Below are 9,715 nucleotides of genomic sequence, written 5' to 3'. Positions count from 1 at the left end.
AAAAACAGAAGACGGGGTTTAGCCAACCCCAAACTTCGCAAACTGGTTGCCATTTGTCTCTAGTTTTGTTGGAATTTTTTGTGAGCTCTATGGTTCTGTAGAAAAAAAATTGAAAATCAAGAAAAATCTCACTCTGTGCATTTCCTATGGCCTATCTCACTCAAAAGCCGCCATTTTCTCCTGTGTGCGCCTCATTTTAATTTCACCACACACAGGTGGCACCACCGTACAGAAGAAGAGGATGAGTGCGTAACGTCAGAATCATGGTCAGAATGGGCATGTCACATCGTTGTAGGCAGCGCCGCCTGTGTGACGTGATGTGAATGTGAAGCGGACACAAGAAAAATGGCGGTGTTTGTGTGAGATAGGCCATTGAAAATGCATGGGGCGAGCTTTTGCTCGATCTTTAATTTGCTTTCTACATTAGCATTGTGCTTATAAAAAATTGCAATAAAACTTGAGACAAATGGCTAGCAGTCTTCAAAGTTTGGGGTAAGCTAAAGCCCGTCTTATATTTTTACGATGCTATCGAAATGTGTAACGTTTGCTAGACTAACCCTGTAGATGCCTGCCGATGCGGTGCGAAGTCTCCCGCCTTACCCTTTCTCTCGTTTTCCTGGTGCGGAAAGCAGCGCCGCCGCGCGGCTGCCTTTCGCACCACCAAGTAGCAGACGACAGACATGATAAGAAATGGAATGTAATAGTTTTTGGTGTTAAGTCGACCTCCCTCCCATATTCAACACGTTGTGAGTGGCGACATATTATTTTGTTCCCCTGTACCCACGTTTTTGCTCTGCCTCTTCCTGGAAACAAGGAATCAGTTGAATGCAAAATGAAGTGCTGCTGCGCGCTGTTTTGCGCGTCGTCCGAGCGCAACAAACAAACAGGCGTGTCATTTCACGAGATCCCTGCGGACTTGAAACTCCGTGAAAAGTGGCTGACAGTGATTTCTAGAAAGGACTGGCAACCATCCAGTTGCGCAGTTCTCTGCAGTCTTCACTTCCCCGAAAGTGACTTCCGGACCGATACGAAGAGGCTGTGCCCAGTATCTTTCCCCAATACCCCTCGTACATGCAGCCAGTCCAAAGGAAAGATCGAGACGATAGCAGCATCAGAAAAAGGAAACGTGAATCGTCGCCTGTCCCGGAAATGAATGAGCCGGTACCTATCCGGATCAGGTTAACAACGACTTCCGACTATGTGGCAGCGGAAATAAATGCAGAATGTAGCACCTCCATTGGTGAGGGCGAGGGAGCTCAGGAATCAGTGTCGTCAGGCCAGGCTGTGCCCGTGCAAGTTATGCGATCTTTCGGGACCCAGACATCATGGGCTCATTCGCCAGCTCTTTTAAGGGAAAGAAAAAAATTCCGTGAAAAAGAACGAGCCTGGAAATCACGGTATGAAAAACTTCTAGCGACGGTGGATGCCTACAAAAAAGAACTTAAGCACCTGAAGAAAGAATGCTACGTGGACAAGTTTCTTGCTGTCGCAAGGGATTCTGAACACGCCATAAAAGCGAAGCTTCTCATGGACCAAGCTGTAAACTACGGTGCCAAGCAACCCAAGTGTTCCGAAGCGACCATTCGACACTGTATAATCCTGTGCAACTTTTCAGCGAAGTCGTACGAATACATGAGGGCAGAAAACCTCTTTTCTCTCTTCCCTGCAGGAGTACACTTCAAAAGTACTTGGGCAGCTCTGCAGGCGAAATCGGCTTCAGCGACCTGGTGACGAAAAGACTGCGCACTGAGCTTGAATCCCTGGACACACTTGAGCCCAGAATGTGTAGCCTCGTCGTGGACGAAATGCACATAAAACAAAAACTTGAATATCACAAATAAAGGGACTCCTTTCTTGGGCATGTTGACATGAGCGAAGATCTTGAGCATCTTTTGCAAAAATCTGAAAAGGATCAGCTCGCCAACTCGCTCCTGTGTTTCTTGCTGTGTGGCCTCCACGCGAGGTTTAAGATCCCAGTGGGATACCTTTTTACAAAGGGTTGCAGGTGACTTGCTAGCAGAAACAGTGAGGCACGTCATTAAGAGGACAGAGGAGATAGGATATGACGTTGTGAGGCTCGTAACAGATAACCATAAGGTTAATGTTGCAGCCATGGAGGTATTGTCGAAAGGGGAGCCCCGAACCCGGGTGCCACACCCTGCGAACCCCTCGAGAAGTCTCATGCTTGCCTTCGACCAAAGCCACATAATGAAGAACATCCGTTCCGAGTTTTTGGCAAAGGACATGGGCGCCAATAAGGAAATTTCATCTGTGTACCTCAAGGAGTTGTACAAGATGCAAAAGGGATCCACAGTAAAACCAGTGCGCTTCCTCACTAGGAAGCACATCTTCCCATCGAATATTGAGAAGATGGGCGTGAAAACTGCAATTCAAGTCTTTTCACCTCCAGTGACAGCAGCCTTGAGCTTTATGAAGGACCAAGCGGGGCATACTTGTGACTTACAGTTTGCGGACGCAGGCCCGACCATCGACTTTATGTCCACCATGTACAGATGGTTTGTCATGATGAATGTGAGCAACTGTCAACAGCACATTCACCAGAACAATCCAGATTCAAGGCAGTTCTCCGATACTGAAGACCAAAGACTTCACTGGCTAGAAGCCGATATCCTTGAATATTTGAAGGGCATCAAGGACGGCAGTCCGCAAGGACATTTTTTCAGCAAGAAGACCTACCACGCGCTTGTCTTCACGACGCTTTCCAACGCGCAATGCATACGGTTTCTCCTAAGCGAACGAGGTTTCCAGTTCGTTCTCACCCGCAAATTCTCCAGAGATCCAATTGAATCCCTGTTCGGCATACTCAGGCGCAGCGCGGGATGCAATGACATGCTCGACGTAAGAAGCGCGCTGTGCGGTCTGGGGAAAATGCTGAAAACTGGAATTGTGGCATCATCCGAGAAGAGCAACGTTAGCAGTTCCACTCCATTTTGTTCGTCGCGGCCACTAATTAGATCCCCTGACACAACTGCGTCAACGCCCGACAAGACCATCGTGATTCGCACAGCAAGTATTACGGGACCTGTGCGCGTCGTCGCGTCCGTTCGTGCCAAGCCCAGACATGGCAGCTATTGCACTTGTTGGTGGATATATATCTCGTGTGGTGACCGAGAAAATCCCATGTGAGAACTGCGTTAATCTCGTTCTCAAAGCGAAGCGAAATTCTGTTTTGGACGGCATGATCAAGCATCAAGACAGAGGAGAGCTGTCCTACCCAACTCCAGAACTGATAAGGGTCCTCTATGTCCTCAAGAAATTTGTGGACGTTATTCTCTCTCATCCTGAGCGTCTGAAGAGGCCCCTCGAGACGTGTGTCAAAAACAGCGTCCCGATACTCAAGGGCGCTGCCACACTTCGGTGTACAATCGATGATGATGGGCACAGGCACGCTCCCTTAGAGCTTATATCTGCAGGAAATTCATGAAACCACTGCTTTCGAACCATGCGCTGGACATTACTGATAGAAACGCCGTGGCAAAATATTTTAACAGAAAACCGCTCTCCCGCAAAGTTTTGAAGCTCTAAATACGCCAGCTGCGCCAGCAAAACAGATGAATCGACAGGGACGGCGTCGCCTTCATGAAAAATGAAAGTGCATGTGGAAACGACGGTACGAGTGCCGACCGCTGGTGATGGAATGCTCTCGAGAGCCAAGTTCAGATGGATTGCGGAGCTGCTGCTTCGATGCTGATGTTGCAGCTGTGCGGAGCTTCTCGGCACGTCGCCCCAGGCCATGCCTCGGCCCGAGTCATCATTGGTGCACTTCCCGTTATCCGCGGCCGCGACACGCATCAACGAGATCAGATGAAAAAATCGTCCATGGAACACTGCGCAGCCCTGTTCCTGTGATAACTGCAAATAAGGATGCGAGAACTCCAGGTACGAACAAACGTTTTTACATCAAATTTTTGCCAAATTGCGGCCGCGCGGAGCGTCGCTTCATCTGTTCCCTCCCTTTTTCTTCCTTTATTACTGCTCAGTGTTCTGCTATTGAGGTGAGAATTTTGTCACACAGGGTCAGTTCTGGCTACTGTATCGATTGCAGCTCAAATTATAAAAAAGAAAGCACAGAAAACCCCCCAAAACTGCGCTTCTTCCGCGGTTCCACATAGAACCACATTGTCGGTGCGGTGCAGAAGGCTGCGCCATACCGCGGAAAACTGCAGAAACAGGTGGCAGATGGCTTATAATGGGAGCGCGCTCGCCTCCGCACGCATCTAGTTAGAGAAGGCGTTGGTGTGTGTGGCATTTTTCCGGAAAAAGGTGGCGACTGCGGGTCACATACCCGAGCCGAGCGCTACCGGTGCGCCATCTGTTAGGTAAGAGCAGAGGCCGCAGCGCTCCGCCCTCCGAGTCCTCCTATTGGAGCGCACTTTGGAGGCGGAGCCTCCCTCGCTCTTGGTTAGCAAACTCAAGGATAGTCACGCCGACTCGCCTCTTGCCCTGTCTTACACCTATTTATCTCTCCCTAGAATAACGTCCATTAATATTGCCGGTATCAAGTTCTGCAGGCTCAAATGAGATTCAGGGGGAAAATTCCTCCCAGAGTACTATTTATTTCGCTGCGACCGCTCCTAGCATATGCAGTCATGTAGGAGAGCTGCCCTCTCTCCTTTTGCCCTATCTTACACATATTTATCTCTCGAATCAAGCCGATTAATAAACCTCTACCCGACCAACGTCATCATGATGTTGGTAGACAGACCGAAAGAGATCGGAAGGGGAGAGCTGGGTTCCACGAATCGGCAATTTTTATCGCTGCCTCCCATTGAAAGAAAAGTAGGACCGAAGGTCGCGTCCCTTTCAGAGAAGTTGTTAGCATTCGTTAATTTCTGGGCGTTTGAGGCTTACTTGTCTGTGTCGTCCCTAATTGTTGGTCTGCCTCGGCCAAATCTCGTTGTTTACGTCGTTTACAATCACCCTGCCTCGTGTCTGAATGAGAGAGTGAGTGAGAAAGATGTAAGAGAGAATGGGAATAGTGTGGTTGGTTGTCCGTCCCCCCCGTACTTGAGAGGCGCTCAAGGGAAACGGCGTGCTGGTGTGGTGTAGCGGTTAGCATATCTGACCGGAAATCAGAAGACTCAGGTTCGATTCCTGGCGTCAGCACCTCTTTTCCCTGAAGTTGTTAGCATTCGTTAATTTCTGGGCGTTTGAGGCTTACTTGTCTGTGTCGTCCCTAATTGTTGGTCTGCCTCGGCCAAATCTCGTTGTTTACGTCGTTTACAATCACCCTGCCTCGTGTCTGAATGAGAGAGTGAGTGAGAAAGATGTAAGAGAGAATGGGAATAGTGTGGTTGGTTGTCCGTCCCCCCCGTACTTGAGAGGCGCTCAAGGGAAACGGCGTGCTGGTGTGGTGTAGCGGTTAGCATATCTGACCGGAAATCAGAAGACTCAGGTTCGATTCCTGGCGTCAGCACCTCTTTTCCCTGAAGTTGTTAGCATTCGTTAATTTCTGGGCGTTTGAGGCTTACTTGTCTGTGTCGTCCCTAATTGTTGGTCTGCCTCGGCCAAATCTCGTTGTTTACGACATCGTAATCCCCTCAAAACCGTGGCTTTCGGGCGCGACCTTGTTCGCCACTAGCTTTGAACGCAGTTCTCTAGCAAATTCGTGGCGCTGGCGAACACTATGACGTCATTTGTTTACAAACAGGTAGAGGTCTATTGTCGTTATCCTGTTCTGCAGGCTCAAATGAGATTCTAGGGAGAGATTCATCCCATTTCGAGCGCTACTTATTTCGTTGTGGCCGCTCCTACTAGACGCAGTCGTGTAGGAGAGGTGCCCTCCCGCCTGTTGCCCTATCTTACACATACAGTCAACCCTCGATTTATGAACAGCCTCGGTTCCCCGAAAAATCGTTCATAAATCGAGGGATTCATAAATCGAAAATTCCGTTAAGTGAGTACTATCGAGCAAATGGAACAGTATTTCCGAGTTGATATTGTGTTTATAATGCAATATATTGTGTAATTTTGCTTTGGACCATGCCTTCCGCTGTGTCAATTGAGGTCAGGAACACTTCTGCAAAAACCCGTTTGTTGTTCGGATTTCGAGGGGTTAAGAACCGAGGGTGCAATACCTCGAAAACGTTTTGTCTGTTCAGGCGTCATTCATGAGACCACGAATAATCCCTTTGAAGGTTTTCGTTGGCCTCGGAACGATCCGTTCATAAATTGAGGGCAAAAACGCTGGGCAACTCCTGGTTGGTTCTCAGAAATTCCATTCATTATTCGAATATCGAGGTTCATAAAACGAGGGAAAAATACATGTAAAAAGTTTGGTTCCTGGTGCTAGTGTTCATAAAACGAGGGAATTCATAAATCGAAGGTCCATAAATCGAGGGTTGACTGTATTTATCTCTCGAATAAAGTTGATTAATTGCCGTTGTCCTGTTCGGTAGGCTCAAATGAGATTCTGGGGAAAGATTCGTTCCATTCCGAGCGCTACTTATTTCGCTGTGATCGCTCCTAGCACAAGCAGTCGTATAGGGGAGGCGCCCTCTCGCCTGTTGCCCTATCTTATACATATTTATCTCTCGAAAAAACTCGATTGATTGCCGTTATCCTGTTATGCAGGCTCAAATGAGATTCTTGGGAAGATTCGTCCCATTCCGAGCGCTACTTATTTTGCTGTGGCCGCTAGACGAAGTCCTGTAGGGAATACAGATGCGAAGCCCCCCCAAAAAACCCGGAAATTTTGGGGAAAAAACAGTTCTTTTCGTTTTTTTCCTCGTCTCCGGAAAAATTGCCTCAAAGTTTCAGGCGACAAAATTCAAAAATGTAAACTTTCGTGCCTTCGATGCGTTTCAACTCGCCAAAAGTGCCTTGGGTGCCTCTAATCCACCAACAACCACCAACTTAGAGCTCAATCTGGCTGCTCCGAGCAATCGCCGTCGCGTTTACATAACGTCGGAGTTCTGGTCGGAGAGGAGGGGTTGTTCCAATTACCTACCGCTGAGTAGACAGCAGTCTCATGGTATGCTCTACTAAGCATTTATGCCTAGAGGGTGAACACTACTAAAGTTTCTAGCTCATTATATGCTGTGGCTTGGCTGGCAATGCTTCGACTCAGCAGTAACCGCGTTTGTTTCCATTTTTTTCAATTTTTCGGAAAAAAACCCGAAAAAGAAACCGTTTTTTCGAGCGATTCAAAATTTCCGGAAATTTTGCATCTCTGGTAGGGGAGACGCCCGCTCGCCTGTTGCCCTATCTTACACATATTTATCGCCCGCAATAAAGTTGATTAATTGCCGTTATCCTGTTCTGCAGGCTGAAATGAAATTCTGGGGAAAGATTCGTCCCATTCCGAGCGCTACTTATTTCGCTGTGACCGCTTCTAGCAGACGCAGTCATGTAGGAGAGGTGCCCTCTGACTTGTTGCCCAATCTTACACATATTTAACCCTGGGAAAACGTCGATTAATTCCTGGTGTCCTGTTCTGCAGGCTCTAATAAGATCCTGGGGAAAGATTCGTCCCATTCCAAGCGCTACTTATTTCGCTGTGAGCGCTCCTAGCAGGCGCAGTCCTGTAGGGGAGACGCCCGCACGCCTGTTGCCCTATCTTATACATATTTATCTCTCGCAATAAAATCGATTGATTGCCGTTATACTGTTCTACAGGCTCAAATGGGATTCTGGAGAAAGATTCGTCCCATTCCGAGTGCTTCTTATTTCGCTGTGGCCGCTCCTAGCAGACGCAGTCTTGTAGGAGAGACGTCCGCTTTGCCTGTTGCCCTATCTTATACATATTTATCTCTCGCAATAAAATCGATTGACTGCCATTATACTGTTCTACAGGCTCAAATGAGATTCTGGAGAAAGATTCGTCCCATTCCGAGTGCTTCTTATTTCGCTGTGGCCGCTCCTATCAGACGCAGTCTTGCAGGAGAGACATCCGCTTTGCCTGTTGCCCTATCTTATACATATTTATCTCTCGCAATAAAATCGATTGACTGCCATTATACTGTTCTACAGGCTCAAATGAGATTCTGGAGAAAGATTCGTCCCATTCCGAGTGCTTCTTATTTCGCTGTGGCCACTGCTAGCAGACGCAGTCTTGTAGGAGAGACGTCCGCTTTGCCTGTTGCCCTATCTTATACGTATTTATCTCTCGCAATAAAATCGATTGATTGCCGTTATACTGTTCTACAGGCTCAAATGAGATTCTGGAGAAAGATTCGTCCCATTCCGAGTGCTTCTTATTTCGCTGTGGCCGCTCCTAGCAGACGCAGTCTTGTAGGAGAGACGTCCGCTTTGCCTGTTGCCCTATCTTATACATATTTATCTCTCGCAATAAAATCGATTGACTGCCATTATACTGTTCTACAGGCTCAAATGAGACTCTGGAGAAAGATTCGTCCCATTCCGAGTGCTTCTTATTTCGCTGTGGCCGCTCCTAGCAGACGCAGTCTTGTAGGAGAGACGTCCGCTTTGCCTGTTGCCCTATCTTATACATATTTATCTCTCGCAATAAAATCGATTGATTGCCGTTATACTGTTCTACAGGCTCAAATGAGATCCTGGAGAAAGATTCGTCCCATTCCGAGTGCTCCTTATTTCGCTGTGGCCGCTCCTAGCAGACGCAGTCTTGTAGGAGAGACGTCCGCTTTGCCTGTTGCCCTATCTTATACATATTTATCTCTCGCAATAAAATCGATTGACTGCCATTATACTGTTCTACAGGCTCAAATGAGATTCTGGAGAAAGATTCGTCCCATTCCGAGTGCTTCTTATTTCGCTGTGGCCGCTCCTAGCAGACGCAGTCTTGTAGGAGAGACGTCCGCTTTGCCTGTTGCCCTATCTTATACATATTTATCTCTCGCAATAAAATCGATTGATTGCCGTTATACTGTTCTACAGGCTCAAATGAGATCCTGGAGAAAGATTCGTCCCATTCCGAGTGCTTCTTATTTCGCTGTGGCCGCTCCTAGCAGACGCAGTCTTGTAGGAGAGACGTCCGCTTTGCCTGTTGCCCTATGTTATACATATTTATCTCTCGCAATAAAATCGATTGACTGCCATTATACTGTTCTACAGGCTCAAATGAGATTCTGGAGAAAGATTCGTCCCATTCCGAGTGCTTCTTATTTCGCTGTGGCCGCTCCTAGCAGACGCAGTCTTGTAGGAGAGACGTCCGCTTTGCCTGTTGCCCTATCTTATACATATTTATCTCTCGCAATAAAATCGATTGATTGCCGTTATACTGTTCTACAGGCTCAAATGAGATCCTGGAGAAAGATTCGTCCCATTCCGAGTGCTCCTTATTTCGCTGTGGCCGCTCCTAGCAGACGCAGTCTTGTAGGAGAGACGTCCGCTTTGCCTGTTGCCCTATCTTATACATATTTATCTCTCGCAATAAAATCGATTGACTGCCATTATACTGTTCTACAGGCTCAAATGAGATTCTGGAGAAAGATTCGTCCCATTCCGTGTGCTTCTTATTTCGCTGTGGCCGCTCCTAGCAGACGCAGTCTTGTAGGAGAGACGTCCGCTTTGCCTGTTGCCCTATCTTATACATATTTATCTCTCGCAATAAAATCGATTGATTGCCGTTATACTGTTCTACAGGCTCAAATGAGATCCTGGAGAAAGATTCGTCCCATTCCGAGTGCTTCTTATTTCGCTGTGGCCGCTCCTAGCAGACGCAGTCTTGTAGGAGAGACGTCCGCTTTGCCTGTTGCCCTATCTTATACATATT

The 9,715-nt window shown here is 47.6% G+C and overlaps 2 non-coding genes across 2 annotated transcripts; both read left to right on the top strand.

Annotated features, from left to right (window-relative positions):
* Nucleotides 1–5,055: 5,055 nt before the first annotated feature.
* Nucleotides 5,056–5,127, top strand: Trnas-gga (transfer RNA serine (anticodon GGA)). Its single transcript has one exon. It is a non-coding gene; the product is annotated as a tRNA-Ser (tRNA).
* A 238-nt stretch (nt 5,128–5,365) lies between these two features.
* Nucleotides 5,366–5,437, top strand: Trnas-gga (transfer RNA serine (anticodon GGA)). The gene has a single exon. It is a non-coding gene; the product is annotated as a tRNA-Ser (tRNA).
* Nucleotides 5,438–9,715: the final 4,278 nt, after the last annotated feature.

This window comes from Ornithodoros turicata, chromosome 6 (assembly GCF_037126465.1).
Source record: "Ornithodoros turicata isolate Travis chromosome 6, ASM3712646v1, whole genome shotgun sequence".
NCBI classification, from domain to species: domain Eukaryota; kingdom Metazoa; phylum Arthropoda; class Arachnida; order Ixodida; family Argasidae; genus Ornithodoros; species Ornithodoros turicata.
The sequence above is the reverse complement of the archived record's forward strand: the minus strand, read 5'-3'. Positions and strand labels throughout refer to the sequence as shown.